A 20,836-nucleotide genomic window follows, 5' to 3' on the forward strand; every position below is an offset into this window, starting at 1 on the left:
ACAGCAGGATGCAGTATCACTACATGGTGCCTTCATTTCAATCCTCTCTATGGACCCAGAGGCTCCTACCACAGATGTGGAGACAGGGAACCCTGCTTTGTAGAAAATTAGTAGACTACAGGTGGCAAAGGAATGAGACACTGTACCAGGAATGCATGCCATGGCTGGATTACCCCCACAAGGCACATTATAGTGGTACTGACACACACAGTGTCTTCAGCCTCCAAATCTCCAGAGTCCTGGTAGAAGATAGGCTATCAACAAAATGGAGCATCCACAGAGCAGAGTGTTTGGCATCTTCCAGGATATGTCACATTCTGTAATCTTATGTTTACACACTCTGCATTACACTCTGCATTGGTCCTGGTTTTCTAGATCTTTCAGAAAAGATAAGTGATATTAATGTGCGCTTAAGACTGCTGCCTGCCAATTGCGTTTTTTGACATAGGTCAATTTATTTAAGCTGTTGGGAAAAGGTTGTGGTTTTCTGAACCCAGGGTAACGGGAAATAAGAGAAATTTTCAGAGCTTATGATTGCTTCCCAAACCTTAAAGCTAGGAACTACGGCAGGACAGTTGAGGGTTTATCTGTTTAGCCTGCTGCTATCAAATGCGAGTGGTAAAGAAGGACTTCCACACAGTGGAATGAAAACAGTCTCACCCAGGAGCTGCAGAACAAGGATGTTTCTGAGTGGAAGTGTTTGAGCTGCCCTGAGCTAAAAAGAGCCTGAGTGGTTTGTGATCTAGATGGGGATGGATTCAGCAAGCAGACTGCAGTGTTGAAAAATTGAGGTGATTGCTGAAGGAGGCTTGCTGCTCCCTTGGGGGATGGAGAGATGGCACTCATGCACTTTGAGAGAAGGGAAAGGATGTTAGAGCCAAGTGGGGAAGAGAAATCTTTGGGAGAAACTGTGCATCTAGTAGAAAGAAGAAGAAGCTGACAAAGCAAGACAATACTAATTTGACTCCATCCTTTAAAAGGCCACAAATTTTCTAGCTACAAGAAGGACACACAAAAACTAAGAAAAACTGTCTTTATTTTTCAACACATCACTATCACTTCCTGTCTCCCTCGTAAGACCATGCCTTACTGCCAACCACAGAGCTGTGCTCATTCTGTTTAAAAATACAATTTATCTTCAGTGAAAAGACCACAGAACAGACCCTCATGTAGTCCAACCAGATATTTTAGGTCTACCCAGTGTCAAAGGGAAATTGTAGTATGGAATCATCTTACCATTTTGAGGATTGATTAAGCAATATTTTCATGTTAGTTAGTTTGAAAACAGGAATCTGTCATTAAGTTGATATGTCCAAATCTATATATTTAAATAAATGCCATGATTTTTAAAAATCAGAAAGTGCCCTGGTTTTGGCTGTGATAATTTTCTTCCTAGTAGCTGGTACAGTGCTGTGGTTTTGATTTAGGATGTGAACAATGTTGATAACACACTGATGTTTTAGTTGTTGCTAAGCAGTTTTTACACTAAGACAAGGACTTTTCTGCTTCTCACACCATCCCACCAGTGAGTAGGCTGGGGGTACACAAGAGCCTGGGAGGCAGCACAGCAAGGACAGCTGACCCCAAATTACCAAGGGATATTCCATACCATGGGGGCTATGCTCAGCACATAAACTAGGGGGAAAGCTGGCCAGAAGCCGCTGTGCAGGAACTGTCTGGGCATTGGTCAGCAGGCAGCGAGCAGCTGCATTGTGCATCACTTGCTTTGCATGTTATAATTCTATTGTTGTTATTGTTATTATTATCTTTATTATTATGATTATTATCCCATCCTTTTCTATCTCTTGTCTCAACCCACATATTTTACTTTTTTCCCCAGTTCTCTCCCCAGTCCCACTAAGAGGGGAGAGTGGGTGAGTGGCTGCTTGGTGTTTAGCTGGCTGTTGGGTTAAACCACGACAAAAATTGCCAGCTTCCATTGGACATTCCTACATCAATTTTTAGATGACTAATTAAAAATAAAAAATCCAAACCCAGGATGGTCCTTGCTCCTTTGCATTAACCATGGCACGTCAGCACAAGCCCTGCACATCCACGTAACTCAGCTGCAGGCTGTAACAGCCACCAGCAGCAGAATTGAGCCCTGCACGCTGGGTAGAACCTCAGGAATTATCAATGTGAGCAAAACTCAAAAATACCAAGCAGAAATTCTTAGTCAAGGCCAACGGCAAACTTTCATAACAAAAGTCATAATATCATTCTGAGTCATCGATCATCACTTTTTTGTATAGTCAAAACCAAGGTTGCTTGTAGCTCGATTGTAGCAGCCAGAAGTCCTACTTACTTTGGCTGACGGAATGGACACATATTTGTTAAGGAAATAAGTACTTAAACCACATTATGACAGCAGTTCCACGGATCAACATGCCTCAGCATCTGAAGCAGAAGTTTCCTTGTTTCTCTATAATGTCTTCAGATTAAATTTTAGAGGAAAGTCACTTTCCCTTTAAGGTGATCTGAAAGTTATTAAGGCCTATTCTGAGCTCTCTTCTATACTAAAAGAAAAAAAAAAAAAAAAAAGCATTGCTGTTTCATTAGGTTAAACAAGGTGTAAAGGAGAGCAGAGCCAACTTCTTTGCTTTGTGTCAGACAACTTCATGCTTGAGAGGCATGAAATTAATGATTGATTATTTCATTCACTCATTCCTTACACAGGAAAACAGGTACCCGTGTCCCTCTAGTGCATAGTGTAATGAAACAGATCCTGCACTAACTCAATGCAAGAGTACAATTCCAAGGACCACCCAAGGACTCATTGCCTGCATATCTCTCCAAGTACTCTTAAACTAAGCTGTCCTGTCAGTAGGTATGAGAGCTGCCAATACATATACTATCAAAATCTATGAGAGCTGCTACTCCATGTTGGCATCAGCTGGGACTTGAAAAAGAGAAAAAGCTGAAGAAAAGCCCTTCCACTTGGAAAGGATGGTTGTATCTATGCTGCACCTAACAAATATGCAAAGAAAATGCTGCTATTTGACTGTATTTCTATAAATCTTCCAAGGCTTCTGGGGAATGCCGTTGCCCATTTTTACACCCTGTCATACTGGGACAGCTGAGAACTGTGTTTCAGAGATGAACTGCAATCATTTCCAAACAGTGTTTTTTTAGATGCTGAAAAGTGTGAGCTTGCAAATTTTCAGGCTCTGATTTCGGGGACAATCTCTTCTGACAAACTGGTTTTATTCTTCTCCACAAAAGAAGGGAACCCTTTGCTGGGGTACTGATTCTCAATAATTTTCTAAACTTCTCTCACTCCTTCCCAATCAGCCTTTCTTCTTCTGAATTTTTTCTGTAAGTATATAGCATTCAATCTGAAAAATCTGTGTATGTGAAACAGGACCATTCAGGTAGGGCAGAATTTATCTGTTTTTAATTGCTGTTACTTGGAGTTTTTTCTTGAATTTCACCTTCAGGAGAATCAGGGGCATGTTAGGTGGCTTCCCCTTTAGGTAAAAAATGTGCTGCATACAGCCACAGACTTAAATGATGGTTTTCTTGTGATGCTTTAAGGTGGGTTACTTAAAATTTGTCTAGACCAATCCTTTTAGTGAATTTTAATACTTCCCACTATGTAGTGATGTCAGTGCCAGAATTCTGCTATCAAGCAACCTGCATAAAGTCACCAGCTGCAAGCCCTGGATGTAAGCTTCTGTTCATTTTTACTGATAGCTCTTCGGAGTTCCTGAGGCACTAACCTCATACTGACTCCTGTCACTATGTTCTATCCTGGGCTCAGAGTAAGTAGCAATACTTAAATTTCTGACTGTTTAGGAGAAGCCTGATGAGAAATAGCTACAAGGGCTCTCCAACATTTCCTTATTTTTATGAGTACATATTTAGTACAGATGTCCTTTTCCAACCCCCCTCCAACCATAGCTCTAGGCTCTGTCTTTTGCTGAACCCTGACTTTAACCCAAATTCTACTTTCCAGCTTAGACCATTTGTGGTACACGACCCACAGGAGTCTGGCTGACATTAAACAATTTACCCATTTAGTATTGAATTTATGTCTAGTAATTTGTCAATAAATATTCATTATCTCTCAGTTTTGGCTTCCCTTCCTGAGGGTCATGTTTATTCAGCTTCTGAGCTGAGAAAAATGTTTACTACTATCATTAATTATGAACAAATCTCTGGCTTAACTTGAACAATAAATAAAACTCAGGCTTGACCATCTGTGACATTCTGTTAATGGGCATCATGTCAAGCAAAGATCCTTTAGACTAGCTGTTCTTAGAGACTCCTGTTGTGGCTGCAGTTCTTAAAGAACTTTAAAATACCAGCAACATACTAACCACAGGCCAGAAGCTCTAGTGGAGGTGCATCAATTTATAATTGCACAACTTGCTCTAATTTTTCACAGGAGAAGCTACAGAGAAGCTTCAGAAACTCAAAGGCCTTGTAATAATTAAGGCACGGCAGTATTCACAGATCTCCGAGGGGAAATAAGAAACAATGAAGTGAGTCTATGAAAGACATTATTTAGCCTTGAAAAGCTGTCATTGTTTCTGAAGTTAGAAAGTGACTTCTGGTATCTATATTGCAGTAGAAGGGTCAAGGGAGAAAAGAAATACACATTAGTCAACTTAATGTACGTAAAAACCAACTTTGTTGAAAAGATATGAACTTCCAGTCCTGAGGGGGAGAGAAGGTGGCATATGAAATCTCCTATACAGGACACTCAGCCATGGCTGGGTAGCGGTAGAAGCCTCCATTGCAAAGGTCCCTACTGCAGCATTTTCAGTTGGATGAGAAAATACTCCCCAAAGCACTTCATTCTTGCTGATATACCCTAACTACACATAGACTGTTTCATAAGTATTGTAACTATGTACAAATACCGTCCTACATGACCATTTTCGCAGAAATTATTTCCATTGATTATTTATAAATGTCTTATCTAGATAGGATTTGATCACTTCTGCAGTGGGAACCACCTATATGAGTCTGTGGGACATTCTACCTAGGACGTTAATCAACAAATTCAAGCATAAAAATTGGACTACACACAGCAGGTGCTGCCTCAAGGAATTTCAAGAACTGTCTAAAATTCTCATGTGGCTGGGCTCATGTAACAGTCAATTACTCAGTTGTGAAGGTTTGCTGTTTTCAAGCTGGCCCTCTGCCTCAAGCCAGTCTGTATTTCACCTATGCAGAGACTAGCTGAGATGTTTCTGGACCATGAGAGGAATTAAGGAATTAAGTGTATCAGGTGTTCATACAAGCACAGCCTGACAGCCAGCTGCACTACAACTGTAACTGAAGAGCAAACTTGATTTTCATATTTATGATTCACCCATAACCTAAGTTCCATAGGTCTTGCCACTATAATTTCTTTGTTATTATCAAAGCCTTTTCCACAACTCTCCAAGTGAGGTTTCCTTTCAGTAACCTGAAGATGAAAGAATTATTTCGAATTCAAGTAAGTGCTGAATGTGCGTATCTCCATTTGTTAGTTTTCCATTTCCTCAAATGGGCTTAGTAGTCCAGTGTCCCAGATTGCTCTTTTCATTACTGAGTAGAATTCACCTTTTTTTTAATTATCACATAATACTATTTCATAATATCACAGAAGATTTTATGTCTTCATAGGCTATTTTATGTGGCATTATGTGTTCTTACAACTTTTAATTTTCTGTCTTTGTATCTCTGCAAATGGGACGACCAAGAATAGGAAGAGTTTGGAAATCATTATCTGAACGTTACAGTAAAAAAACTGTGTTTCTTTCCTGAATGAGGTTATGAAATTGCTGCAGCTGTTAAGAGAAACTTAAATTAGCATTGACATTATCTGATGCCAGCTCTAAGGTGGGCTAGATTAAATGAGCTCTTGAAATCTCCTTCAGCCCTGCATTTACATTTATTTGGAAAAAAAAAAAAAAAAAAGAAGAAAATCTAATTTAATTTAATTTATCATCAAAATCTTCACTGTAGCAAAGACAGAAAACAGTGCGACCACAACCCCTTTTGAGAATCCCCTTTGGAGAGACACAAATGACTTTTTAGCATGATACTAAATGTTACACTTTTTTGATAGACTGGAATACCTAACTCTCAAAATTAAAGCTCACTGTACATCAGTGGGTGTAGGCTCCCAAATAATTTCAGGGAAATTCCCAAAAGCCATAACAGAATGGCTTTTAAGTTGAAATGATGGTCCTAAGGACTTATGCTTTTAACTCCTTTGGATGCTTTTGGAAATCCTTGCCTTAATTTTCATTCCTGCAGTGTCGCAGTGACATCCAGTGGTCAGTAAAATTACTCTTCAACTGGGCTTCGACCCCACCAAGGACATCCTTACCTGTGTACACTATAAACTGATGCATGTGCTTCATGCCTATAAGTTTTCACAGAACTAGTGATTGATTAAGCATTGACTCAGCATTTTTAAGAGTCAGAAGGGCTGTCAGAGGCAAAAGGAAGGTTCACCATATTTCGGTATTACAGATTGCCCTCCAGGATTGCTGTTTGGGCTGCAAATTATGTGAAGTTGCTCCCAAATGTACATGCTCCCTAAATGCTAATAAACAGAACAATCTAACATTAGTACTGTGGTAGCAGCCTGGAGGTCTACCCTAGTAGATCTAGACCAAGATAAGGACACAGACCGTTACATTCTGCACCGAATGTCTGCGTGTAAAGAAACATGCAAACCAAGCCAGCAATATCAGGTCAACTACAAAACTATTAGTCTAGTTGTTCTAATAGTCACACACAAACAATTTAATCATTATCAGAAGAGAACTGTGAATTTAAAAGCAGAGACTGGTGAAGTAAATTTGTCCAGAAAGAAAGGGACAAAACCTCTAAGGAGACGCTATGGTGCAGCAGGCAAGTAATCAGTAACCAGTCACTGGAAGAAGGGGCGGAGAGTAGATAAAAGACTTTGGCACTGGTACCCAGAATATCTTCAAAATGCCAAGGGTCAGTCTGATTGGCAAGACTGAAAAGAGACAAGCTGGTCATTAGAGACAGGGTAGAGACATTAGAGAACACGGTAAGAAAAGGCAGCTGGAGACTCAGGAGCAGTAAGCAGAGGGAAAGGCTGAGAGCAAGAACTTGAGTAAAGAGTAGCTGACTGCACCGCTAAGGGGAAAAGAGGTGGGCTAATGCAGTGCTGCCCCAGGGAGGAGAAGGAGGGATCAGAAGGAGGGGTGGGAGAGAATGAGAAAGAATAATAAAAAGCCTAAACCCACACATGGCAGTATTCCCCAAGGGAATTTTCTTAGAACTGTCATGCATGAGGGTGGAAAATGCCTCGGTCTACACCCCTGAGAATTTAGCAGTGTGTCTTCAGAACAAGCAAACAGGGAAAAGTAACCTGTAGATGGGAAGGGGCTCTAAATATCAAAGATCTGATAAAATAGATTAATCTGCACAGTGTCATATCATCAGATGTCCTAAAGGATGAATGAAAGGGGCATTTAAACTTCAGCTTGCAAAGTCATACTGTCGTGTTAAAACCTACTCCTCCTCCCAGGCAGACAGTAGAAGCCAGAGGCACTACATAGCACAAAAAAAGACAGGAAGCTGCTAGCATGATATGGGAGAGATTGCAGCTACCAGACATGCTGACTACTGGAAAGGTTTCTTTTTCAGTGTAATCATAATAGCACAACCTTTCCTACAATCTATGCCTATGCTACTGTGGGAGCATATGCCTTTCATTATTTTTTTAATTATTTATTCTGACTGGGATAAGTGATTTTTTTTTTTAGAAGATAATACTCTACCATTACACATGAGGGGCAGGAGGAAAGATGAGTGGAAGATTAGGAAAAGCATCAAGGAGACTTAATAGCAGGGATGGAGAAAGTGGAATGAGATAGGGGAAGGGACAGGTTGGAGATCCCTGCTGTTGAAGGAAGAAAAGCAAGAACACAGTTGTGATGGTAGATGTGGGATTTGGAATTAAATGCAGGAGAGGAGTGAAAAAGAAAAGTGGAGTGGGAACCTTCAACAGCCTGAAAATATCAAGGTAAGAAAATTGTCTCCATTCAAATGAAGGAAGAAGGGAAGGAAAGAGGAAAACCAATGCAGAAGCAGAGAGTGCAAAGAAGAAATACATAACATTGAGATGAAAAAAAAAAAAAAGAACTTATTCAGAACATGGATAGAGTAAGAAACATGGAAACACAGAACAGAAAACATCTAAGTTCATATGGATCTTATTAAGTATATGATGTTATAAATTGGAAGATTAAGTAAGGAACCATAGTTAGAATCACAGAATCATTCAGGTTGGGAAGGACCCCTGGAGGTTCAACCCCCTGATCAAGCAAGTCCACTAGAGCCACTTGCCCAGGACCACAAACAGACAACTTTTAAATATCTCCAAGGAGGGAGATTCCACAGCTGGGCAACCTGTGCCAGTGCTCAGCCTCCTACACAGTAAAAAAAAATTTTCCTACTGTCCTGATGGAGCCTCCTTGTGTTTCAGTTTGCGCAAATTGCTCCTGGTCCTGTCACTGGGCTCCACTGAAAAGAGCCTGGCTCTGTCTTTTGCACCCTCCCTTCAGGTATTTACATACATTGATGAGATCCCCCATGACACTTTTCTTTAGGCTGAAAAGTCCCAGTTCTCTCAGCTTTTCATCATAGGAGAGATGCTTCTGTTCTTTAACCATCTTCATGGCAATTCATTAGATTCCCTGCAGTATGTCCATGTCTCTCTATTGGGGAGCCCAGAACTGGACACAGTACTTCATCTGCAGCCTGACCAGTGCTAATAAAGGGGAAGGATCACCTCCCTCAACCTGCTGGCAACATTCTGCCTAGTGCAGCCAAAGATACCATTCACTTCCCTTGCAGCAAGGACACACTGGTGCCTGATGTTCAACTTAGCGTCCACCAGGACCCACCATGTTCTTTCCTGACAAGCTGATTTCCATCTGAGCAGCCCCCATCACATACTGGTGCCTGTGCTTGTTCTGAGTAAATGTTCCTACTCTAGCTGTTTAAGAAAAAAACTGATTCTATTTTCAAATGCTCTTTATATCACTTGGCTTTATAAATCTTTTAAGTATTGAATCCCTAGAATAGCTATAAAGCAGATACATACATATAATAAGGATGTAAAACATACTTCCCAGACTTCTCTTAAATAAATGCACTTTTACTAAATAAACTGTGAAACTCAAGGTTTTATTATCACATCTTTCATTTTAGAATGTGATATTATCTATCCTTTCTCAAATGAATCTTAACTTTCTGCAAGAAGATTCCAAGGTATCAATACTGCCAGTATAATTATCAAGCATGTATCAACTCAAAGCAGAACAACACTAATCACTCAGCAAAGAGATATTCCTAGTGCATTTTAATGTTTGGCAATGATTCCCAAGTTGTTTGATGGTGTAATATCACAGAGAAAATAATTGCTTTCCACTGTAATCGCACTTAGCTTTGCAAAAGATTAATAATAAAACCAATATGCCTTTCCCTCCTCTTCCTTCACACAAATCTCTTGCTCTAAGACAGTCATATTGAAATATCAGGGAGAAGATCTTAGAAGAGAAAGATTGGGTAGTGGGTCATGTACTGGTTTGCTTTATAGATTCCTACAGATTTCACCAAGAGATCTTCTCATCAATTTTCAAGGACTGCACAAGCATTCAGTGTCAGAGCCAGGACTAAGACCACAGGAAGCCCTGGTGTTGAAGCTTCTACCCTGAACTAATAGATTAAAAAAACTCCTTTTGGGAAGCACAGTCAGTTTGGGTAATATAATGAGCTCTTACTGCAGCTCCTGGAAGGAACATTTCTATGAGTAACTTTATTGTCAGCCACTGTACTTAAACTCTTGCTCTTTTCTTCATGCAGTAAATTCATGCTACCTGCTTTCTCTTCCTGCCAGTTTTACTTACTGTCACATGAGGTCATTATAGGGGCAACTGGGTATGCTCTAGAAGGACAGCTGGTTCTGCTCTGCCTTGATAAACCATTTCCTTGGGAAATAACTACTTCTTACCACTCTGGATCCCAGTGAAAGGGGTTTATATCTATTGGGCTGAAGAAACATAGAGGTTAAACTACGATGTTGCTTTTCTGCTGCAGACACACTAGATATCTGCAGCAGTATACTTGTTTGATGAAACACATGAATAATTGTCATTGGTTTATACATCTTATTGCACCCTTTAAAACTGAAAAGGAGGAGATATTTTCATAAAAGGGGAAGGGGAGCTTTGATTGTGTACAGAGGATTGTCCAAAAGAGGTAATAGTCAGGCTAAATTACTTGCTGCCATCTATTGACCATGCTCCTTACAGAGTCCAAGATTTTCAATAAGATGATGAAAAAGCAGTAAAACCTTGTAGTACAATCAGTACAGGGAAACCTACCTTTAGGTGACAAAGTCAAAATAGTTTGTACATGCTCTATTTCTGTCTTAGCACATTCCTGAATTATCAGTAAAACCTAGTGCCAGCTGTTTGCACATTGTCTTTCTCAATGTTTTAGATTTAAAACAGCAATATCTCCTCCATATCAGAATAAGAGGTGAAGCAGTCTACTTTCAAGGACATTACACTGATGGCAGCTGAGCTTGACAAATGACTTTGTATAGATTTGTTGCTCATGCCAAATTCTGTCCCCTTTTGTAAAACAAAATTAAGTAAACTAGCATCATAGCTTCCTACCCAGAATTACTGCCATGTCTCCATACACCTTTTTTATGTGTTTATTTCCCAAGGCTTTAAAATAACAAATCACTTCTTTATAAAAAATTTGTCTCCTTGGAATAATAGGCTTAGCCATGATTTCTGATAGAGCAATAGCTCCTCTACATGATAGCAACAGCTTGCAGCAAGAAACAGAAGCCCATTCATTCTGGAGGCTTCCATGAGACAGACTAGCATTGATGTAAGAAATTAATTAATTTTTTGCATGACTGAGGTATTCAGTATAAACAATATTTTGTTGCCTTTACTGTATCAAAAATAACAAATGGAAAGATAACTATTTCCTTTAAGATTTGAGCAAGCAGATTTCTCAGGATACAGTTATGCATTAGGCAAGCTGTGTTTTATAAAGAGCAAGTTAAGGCCAGCAGCAACTTAAGGCACTAATTTATTTCCAGTAAACATTTATTCAGACACTGCCAGCTCCAGCAAGGGTGCTCACTAGCATTCCTGATTCATTTCACCTTATCTAGAGATGAACAGTCGCACAATGGACTAAACAGCACTGATCTGATATCAATAGCCAAAAAAGTAAGTCGCTATGGCTGTTTTCTTCACACTGTTATGTCAGAGATACAGCTACCTGGACCACATCTCGTTCTCAAGTGACACTCATTTTCATCCAAAGTAATACCAAGGTCCTTATCAAAACACAAACATGTTCAAAATCAGAATCTGTCCATTTAGGCAAAGCCTCTGAATCTGTACACTACTGAAATCAGTAGAGGCAAAGGGCAGGAAAAGCAGTATGAAGGAGCAGAAAATGAGGCTCAGAGCTCACCAACCAAGGCATATATTTCACCAACTGTAGTGATACAAAGAGGCTAATACACTGAATTTCCTACAGTGGAAAGATTCCAGAGGGAAATAGTAGTCGTGCATAGTGCAAAGGATAATTCAGCTTCTGAAAATCAAGTATTTTCACTGATGAGAATGGATGGATAGTGATGGATCAATTGTTTTGGAAACAAGGAAAACTGAGGGTTTATTACTACATGGCCTAGCAAGTGTTGTTATCCCCTGTACTTCATGTATGAGTGCTTGTATGAAGCACATATGAAGCAGTATGAATGTGTGAAACATGAGGGATTTCAATATTTGGCATTAGGTGTCATGGAGCCTAAGCACTAAGTCCATAAGTCACTCTCCCTCCTGCATTTACAATGCAGTTAAGAAAACAGAAACTCGCCTTCTCCCCTCCCACCTTTAAGCTTATTCAGAATACTCTAGAGCACATGGAGCAATTTAAACAATTTCTCTAAGAACAAATGTCTTGTTCTCCACCTGTCATCCTGTTTCATAAACTGGTTACTCCATACATTAGTGCCTTACAACATCTTTGAGTAAAACTGGTCTTTTCCACTAGTCAGTTGGAAATGTTGTCTTCCCTGGAGAAAGAAGGTGGAAATCTTCCTCTTTGTTGATGGAAGATGAAGTCCAAATTTCCAATTTCATAGCATTCGACTGATTCTCCTGGTTTTAGCAGACAGTGAAATAAGGAACTGAAAGTAGTTTTCATCCCGCTAAAACAGACAGTCAAAGATGAGCTTCCAGAGAGGCAGAAATGCCGTGGTAGCTATATACAAGCCTGCTTAAAGCATCCAATGGTCCCAGCTAGCAGCAACTTTAAAAAACAGCTGCATGCCTCTAAAACAAGCATACTGCTTCATATAGCCAAGATTATGGGTCACTCCTTGAGAGGAACACTAGGAAAATACTCTTTCTCAGCTGTCTCCTGCTCCTAGAAGGCACATACTTTTTTCTCTCAGCCACCTGAGTAGGCTCAAGGGAGTGAAGTGGGCAGAGAAATCTCCCAAAGTATTAGCTTTTCCTTAGAGACAAAATGATTCCTACCCAATGAACTGGACTAGACTTGATTATCCCATATTTAGGAGGCACCTCTCAAGGACAACAATACTGTTAATAAAATCACCTGCTTTGGTATACCAGCAGCTTCACCTAGAGAGTCATAAATCTCTCAGTGTTTATGCTACACACATTTGAGGTGATTTTCTTTTTAACCAGGAAGGCACAATGCACCCGCATGTATTGAGAAGCAGCATCAGTTTGGTCTCAGCTCACTCAATAGCATGGTCATCCTATGGCTCATGAAAAGTGCCAGTCCTTTCATTGGCTATCTTGAGAAGTCATAGGCACTATGGAGGTTTCACTGCTGTAACACAAAGTGAGTCCTGAATTCCCATAGTACCCGAGACCTGTAGGTACCTTTGTAGGAGAACAGCCTATGCTATATAACTGAGCAAAGGCATGCAACATAGAATATAAAGCAAACCAGTTTAGTTCATGCTTGAGAAAAACCTTAGTTTCTAAGTGACTGGGCTGAAAAACATCAACACTCACACTTGAATACCCTATACGTTTGCTTTGCTTAGATAATACTAAGCAGCACAGCTGTCAAAATGGTTATAATTTAAAGTGAGCATTCAGAATGTAATGTTCCATATTGGTAACATTGCTGAGGCTAAATTTTAGGTGATAATTATAATGTTGATCACCTGAGATGAAACTATCATAAAAACTACTCAAAAAAAAAAATGTGTAAAACCAAAATCCTCTGTAAAAATGTCATAAAGGAAACACAGTTATAAAAGATATAAACATGAAATCTGTACTTAGAACCAAGAAATTTAGCTTCTAAAATGTTTTTAAAAAAGGAACTCAGAAACTAATTGCTATTTAGGATAATATTTTTAATAATTCTTGAATTAATTTAATGAATCTGAAATTCTGCATCATAGGGGAAAAGAGCGGGGGAAATTAACATATTCCCCTTCTGAAAAAATTTTCTATGAGAGGTGAAAATCTGATTCAGAATGTTCAATATTTGGTAGTCCTTCACTTCCAAAAGGTAGAATATTGGCTATGTCAGAAAGTTATTCTGAAAACATTAGTACCCATGGCTTATGTACTGTTCAATTTCTCTTATCCTAGACTATCAAGCTATGGAAGAGGCCATCCTTCATTTTAAATACCCAGCAAAGACAACCAGACATAATAAGTGATAACGAGGAAAGTTTATGGGTCCCAGACTAGATGCCACTAGACTGGATGAGACTCCAATGCACAGCTAAACCTGGGGAATTTGGTGGCTCACATAGTAAAGGTCCTACTTGATATGAACAGTGGCCAAAGAAACTGACCCTGAGTGAATATTGCCATCATCCAGCAGTTAATTTATCCATTAAAACTCATCTTACCAGCCACAGAACTGGCTGAAAATTGCAAAGTAAAAATTGCCTATTGAATTAAATGCACCACAGCAATATTCACTCTGTAATGTATTTGACAAATGATATCTATCCAGATGCAACAGACACCCACAAGTTAGCTCCAAAGGGAGCAGTATCTAATTGAATTAAAAGCATCCACTTTTGAAAATGTTGAAAATGTTAAAGAAATCAAGACACAGCTTCAATGTCCATGTGTTCTGTTGACTACCATGGTATTGATACCAGCCTACTATGACTCACTGATAACAAGAAGGATTACTGAACCACACTGGATTTGCAGATACAGGTTAGAAGAGGTTAAATGCGTACTTGAACAAAATGGGCTTCATGAGCAGTTCCAGTGCAGCTCCCATCTTAGTGTCCTGCCACAAGGTTGTGCTGGTGCCAAGGTTCCTAGTAGTCCCAAGCCAATCCATTGTGCGGGAGAAGCAGGAGAACATAGAGGGATGTATCCATATCTTCCATCTATCAGCCGCTCCTGGAGATCTTCCTGCTTCCAGTTCAACTGAAAATAAGCCTTGTGCATCTTGTGAAGTTCTTGGCCAAAAGATTTTGGTAGGTATTTCACAGAGTGCAGCCTTAAGCAAGTGGGTATCAATCCCATGTATAAAAAAGATATTATTAACATACTATTAACAATGAAAGCCAAATACAGGCAGAAAGATCCTACTGCCCACTACATGAAATCTAAATCTAGGTATGCGATATACACACACCAGTTAAGGAAGTCAACTGGTCTTTCTGGGAGTTGGGCTGCATGAATCATATCCCCTGAGCCAGCAGATAAGCTTTCTCAAGGCACATTTTATCTTATCAGTCATCATGGTGCTAATGCATAATAAATCTTCCCCTCTGGTTCATAAGAACCGAAGAACTGAAGCTCTAATCCAAAGCTGACTTATCTCCACTGTCTGTGCAGTTGGAGGGACTGGCAGTTATGGTTGCTCCAGCAAAGCCTCACATGACTTTTATGTGCGAGACCTGCTTTACCATTACTGCTGAGAAAAACATTTCGCTCCAGGAAGCTGTAAGTATCTATTTATAGGCCCTGTTGTACCAAGCCAAGCTTGTGCTCCAGTTCTTGCCAAGAGGCCAAATGAGGTGCCAGCCAGGCAGTGGGTGAATGAGGCATAATCCAGGCGACAGTTATTAACTACTGGAATCCTCTGTTTACTTGGTAAACAGCATGTACAGTTGCAACAAAAACCTTTTACTGGGCAACAAACTGTGACTTCTTACAATGGAGCCTCAAAGTGTTTATAATTTTATTCCAGTATGTAGTATTTCTTTGGATTTATCTTGTTCTAATCTATAGAACAGAAATATAGAAGTCATCTTCTCATCTTGACCAGCAGGTGATTTTTACTAAAGAAACAGCTCATCCTGCTGGTTAATGGTTTCAAAAGCGTTCAAGTGATTTCATATGGCATTGAGTTTGAATCACTTTATTATTTCTGATGGAAGACCTTATTTATTTCAGAGCTAATGGGTAAGAGTTAACTCACGTTTCTCCATCTCTAGTGACAAAAAATAACTTACAGTTGGTTTATTTAAGGAATACATTGAAAACAAAAAATGGAATGAAGCACCAAAGTATAAATCATGAACAGAAATTATGGTACAGAAAAGTGATGTTCTTGCAAAAGAAAAATGAAAAAGAAACCACTTGCCTCCAGCAGCTAATATAGTGTGCTATTCAGAGAGCAGTTACTGCCTCTCTACCAGTACTAGAGCACCTCCATGCACAGTCTGAACCTGTATTCTACTGTAAGTGCCTCATTGATTAAAACCCCATTGTCCATAGAGTTGAACAGCAGGAGATGCTGCTTCTGAACATGCAGACAAGTCATCTGTTTGACAACAGCTTACAATGCATAGCACACACAAATTATTACTCCCTTGGCACTTACTGCCATAAGAGTTACTGCAAAGGCAAATTACTTGGTAACCCTGCACACATGATTATAGCATCATATTAGAAGCACTCTCATTAAAGAAAAAGTGCTTTCTTGATCATAATCTTTTATTTGTGACAGTTTTTGGGGAGGAGTGAACCACCTGATGGATTGAAAGTTACCATTCTTCACAGATTCATGGTAAACCCTTCTTTACAGGTAACACAGTGATCCTAGAGATACATGTACATAGGAAAATATTTTTTCAGCATTTTAGAAATAGCATGTTTTGTTACATTGGAACAGAATTCAAATCACATTGGGACTGTTTGTGACTGAACCAAGAATCAGACCTGGAACTTTTAAGCCTGTTTTTGTCTATTCAGGTGCCAAAGTGTCAGCTAAGGACTGCTTTGGCTTGCAGGGAGCAGGAGATGGAGAAACCCAAGGAAAACAAATACAAAAGAAAAAAAGGAAGAAAACAAACCAAACAGGTTGTATTTTACACTGGTGATAGCCTCCAGGCAGAGCTACGTTAGGGGCAAGACTGAGATGAAAACAAATGACATCTGCATCCTATGTGTCAGAAGATCAACATCAGCTCTGCCACACCTGAGAAAGGAACTTTCAGAATTGGACAGTACCGTTCAAGACTGGCTTCTCAGTTACATGCCAGGCACTGGTTTCACCTGTCATGCCATCATTTAGCTTTGAAACACTGTGTACATTCAAATACATATGCAAACAACACACATACTTACATCCCATTAATCTTTGCAGTACCCCCTGTCACCAGAGGCCTAAAATAGTGCAGGTAGATGGGACAGTAGCAAAGATTAAACACAATTTATTGCCTGCACTTAAAAGACTGCTGGATTTGACAGCAGCAGACTAGTAAAAAATTAGGACATGACCATTAGATTAGGATCATTGCTGAACATTACCTTTAGGTAATTAAGATAATTGCTAAAAGAGCAGAGTCTGATTTCAGATTTTGACTGGTGGGAAGATGAAGTCTCTGCTTTCAGTTTCAGTTCTCAAATGAATCTCCTTTTAAATCTGTAATACAATTTCTGCGCTTGATTTTGAAGCACTACAGGAAATCAGATTTTGTTTCCAAAGATCTCAGAGTACTTTACAAATTATATATTTACCATCATTATCTCCAACAATGGGGAAGCTGAGGCATAACAAGGGGACATGATTCACCCAAGATCCCAGATGCCTGGCAGTACCAAGACAAATTCTATCACAGTAGATGAGGTCAGACATTTAGCTTGCCTAGCCCAAACACAGACAGGAGGAAGAGGTGTTCATATGGCTCCAAAGAGTGTCAAAAAGTCCCTTTCTTCAGCAGGTTTCTAGACTAAATCCTTCCTTCCTTGTCATGCAGCTAAGAGTGAGTGCAGTTTACTCATCTACATGTCAAAAAGATCAAGACTTTCAACGTATGCAGATCATGTGCAGAATGTTTTTTAAAAACACAGTTTACTCTTAGAAAGCTTTCTTAAAAATAATAAAAATGTTGTCATTTTCTTGAAATGTCATCAGATGATAACAGCATGCATTTACCCATCCTTTTTAATCAGCCTTTCCAGCAGACAGATGCCATAAAACACTACAGGATGCAATGCCTGTTGCAGAGTTGAATACCAAAAGCCGGAACAGCATCTCACTCTCTCCCTCAGTTCATGGAAGGGAATCACTTGTTTTCTCAGCCCATTTTTTGAAGGGTTGCTTTTTCTCCCACTTTAATAAGAAACTCATATGAACCAAAGCTGAAAAGTGCACCAAGCTACTGAGCTTTAATCAGTGTTTGGGATGTGGAATATGGACAGATGGTTGGGCGGACAGAGAGATTTGAAGCATAGATCCAACCTGCACAACACAGCAGCAGCCAAAATTCTTTATTCTTATAATAAGAATACTCTTATTATAAGAACAACTTATATGCTTATAATTTCTGTGTAAAAATGGAAACAATGTCAGTCAGATGTTAGGGTTCCTGGTCCTAGGCTGATTTTGAATTGAACAAGTGATGCCAATTACGAGAGGTATCATGAAGTTTTAGGTTGGTTGCACAAAACAAACAAAAGCCAGGAGTCTGGGACTGGAGGAGTGTGATCTTTCAAGGCTTCTAAGAAAAAAAAAATGTTGCTATAATTTTGACAACATAATTTAGCAGCTTTTATATAGAGCAATCTACACCTCCGCCCCTCTCCACCTTGCCTCCCCCTCTGGTATTGTCTTGCCTGTCAATTATTGGAAGAAGAGCCTGTTCTTTAAAAGGCTTTTAAATTATTAGAAATTATTTGGAATATCATCTAAAAGCTCTTGAAAGAAAGAAGACTACCCCCACACATACACACAGCAGAAAGTATTTATTTGTGTTGTCAACTTAAATGTGCACGAATAATGTGAGAGAGAGTTTATCTGGCTAATGACATTAAGGATCATTAGTTGTGCTGACCCTGGGTTTGAGCTGTGGGGATGTTACAAAATAAACCTAATGCTCAAAATGCCTAATATGTGACATGGCAATGCCCATTTCCTTTGGTACCCATGATACTGTGAGGATTGTATAGAAAGACTGAGAGAGTCTGGGGCCATGACAATACAGTAAACAGTGTTGCTGCTAATATATGCATACGAGGAAGAAAAGCAAGGCAGCTAAACCATTTTGCCAAGTAAGCAACTTTGTTGTTAATGCAGGGTTTGTTTGCTCTGATACATAACACACACATTCAAGTTCCTTCAAACCATCACTCTGACTGGCATTGAAAGATATTGTATTATAAATTTTACATTATAATAGTGTTTACTGGCGGAATAAATTGCATACCTGTATTAAAGTGATGGAAAAAAGACATCACTCATTATCACATTCAGCAGCATGCTGAATACAGCAGTGAACAGTGATAATCATGCCAGCTAAAGCAATTTTACCATGAAAAGTTGTTCAGATGTAAGAGTGAGAGACTGCTAATGTCTTACATGAAGCACAGCTACTTCCTATTTGTTCCTGAGAAGAACTTTACAATTCATTGATAACTCACAAGTTTCTAAATGCAATATATGTTAAAGGTATACAAATTATTTCTCTGTTTTCTTCACAGCCCTTTTTTTATCTCCATAATACCTATCTTGCATTTTGGCAGCTGCTGTTATTCCACCTTTTAAGTGGCCTCACACAAATCAGAAATAAGCATTTAGTTCAAATGCTGCATACAATTCACTCACAGGTCCCTCTGACCTCCTCTGAAATGGTTTCCGATTCACTGCTCTTCTCCAGACAGATCTATGTATGCCCTAAAGAATTTTCCTCTCTGAATTTAGCCTTCAGAAGAGCTTGGGGATGGGGCAGGAAAAGACAATTTGCTTGTATTCTGGTTGTTAGTGTCTCCAGATTAATTTCATCTTGCTACCTTTGCCTACCAGTAGATACTTAGGATAGGCTTCACCATCAGCTAGAACACATTGTTTTAGGCACCAGCATGTAGGACTCTATAAGTGGGTGAGGTGTCTGAGCTCCCAGTACAGATCTAGTCAGTGGAGCTTAGATGCAGTTCACCCAAAGCATGTAACAGGGGTACCTTAGCATATGCTCCTTGGCCTCCAGCTGCTGAAGAAAATGTGTCTCTCTAGGGCCTCTGTCATATGTGTCAGCCTCATGCAGAAGTCTTCAACAACCTAGAGAGTTCTCAAGGCATATGTTTAGGCAACTGAATTAGGTCTGAGACCTCCAGTACCTACTGCGGAAGCTAAGCCACCTCACTCACTCACTCACTCACAGACACCGACATGCACATGTTTGAATCTCCCCCTGGAAGCTGAGTGATATGAAGCCAATTCACAGCCCTCGGTTTCACTACGTAGATATGTCTTTGAAGTATAATTACACAGCACCCCTCCTCCAAAGCTTTCGGGACCCAGTTCCAATTGTCAGTTGGACTTCATGCCTTTGAGGATCTGGTCCCTAAAAAACCTGGTCCCTAAAAGTTCTACTATGCCTGTGGCTACATTTAGTTAGCAAAGACTAGTAAAACAAACACAGCTGATCAAGTTACCTCTGTTTAACAAACTACCGAGCATCTGTGGACCCATAGGACTATTTCATATTCACCTTGCAACTGACTCAGGTGAAGTAGTGCTCACTGCAGAAAGGAAGGTCTGGATATCCAGGCTAGGTGCAGGATTTCTGTGGAAGCACTGCTGCTTCAGAGAGCAGAGGGACAGCAGGATGCAGTGAGGGGCACATGGTAGCTCAGGCTCCGCCATGCTGCTGTGCTGGTTGAGTGGAGTGGGTCCTGGAACTGGCAATCTCCTTTGCCAAGGGAAAGATTTTGTAGGCACAAATTAGGTAATAGGAACAAGGGAATGAAAGGGACTTCAAGGGTTTCATTCTAGAACTGAACGTGCACCTCTAAGTGTCAGCATCTCAGTGGGGGTGCTGTTGTAATTAAACAGATGGAAACATACATCATTTGAGGTAGAAAAATGTGTAAAGAAGGGGTCCTAATCTCCCCAACATTGCAGTTCTTCTAAATAATACTGTGGAAATATTAATTACCTCTCAGATTCTCTATATTCCAGCAGAGGACCCTGCTATGCACTGTTTTTAAAGACTGATGATCATTTCCTTCCCTCTGTTCAAAGGACACAGCCTTCATTAAAGAGTTCAGCTTCCCTAGAATAGGACTTCCATTTCTCAATTCAAATACTGCAATTCAAGTCAGTTGCTGGTCTTACTATCAAGTTTCTGTTGACAAACAATACAAAGCATGGCACTTCTGTGTGACTAAGTTGATGTTTAACATAGAAGCACTCCTCCACAGAATCACAAGACAGACTTGAAATTAATTTTCAAAGGAAATTGTAGGTGAAAAACAAAAGGAGATAGATTGAAAATTGGAAGTAATGGGAAAATAAAGATGAGATGTTAGCGTTACCTAATTGTTTTCCTTTTTTTCATAATAAAAATTAT

The sequence above is a fragment of the Lathamus discolor genome, chromosome 4 (assembly GCF_037157495.1).
Source record: "Lathamus discolor isolate bLatDis1 chromosome 4, bLatDis1.hap1, whole genome shotgun sequence".
NCBI classification, from domain to species: domain Eukaryota; kingdom Metazoa; phylum Chordata; class Aves; order Psittaciformes; family Psittacidae; genus Lathamus; species Lathamus discolor.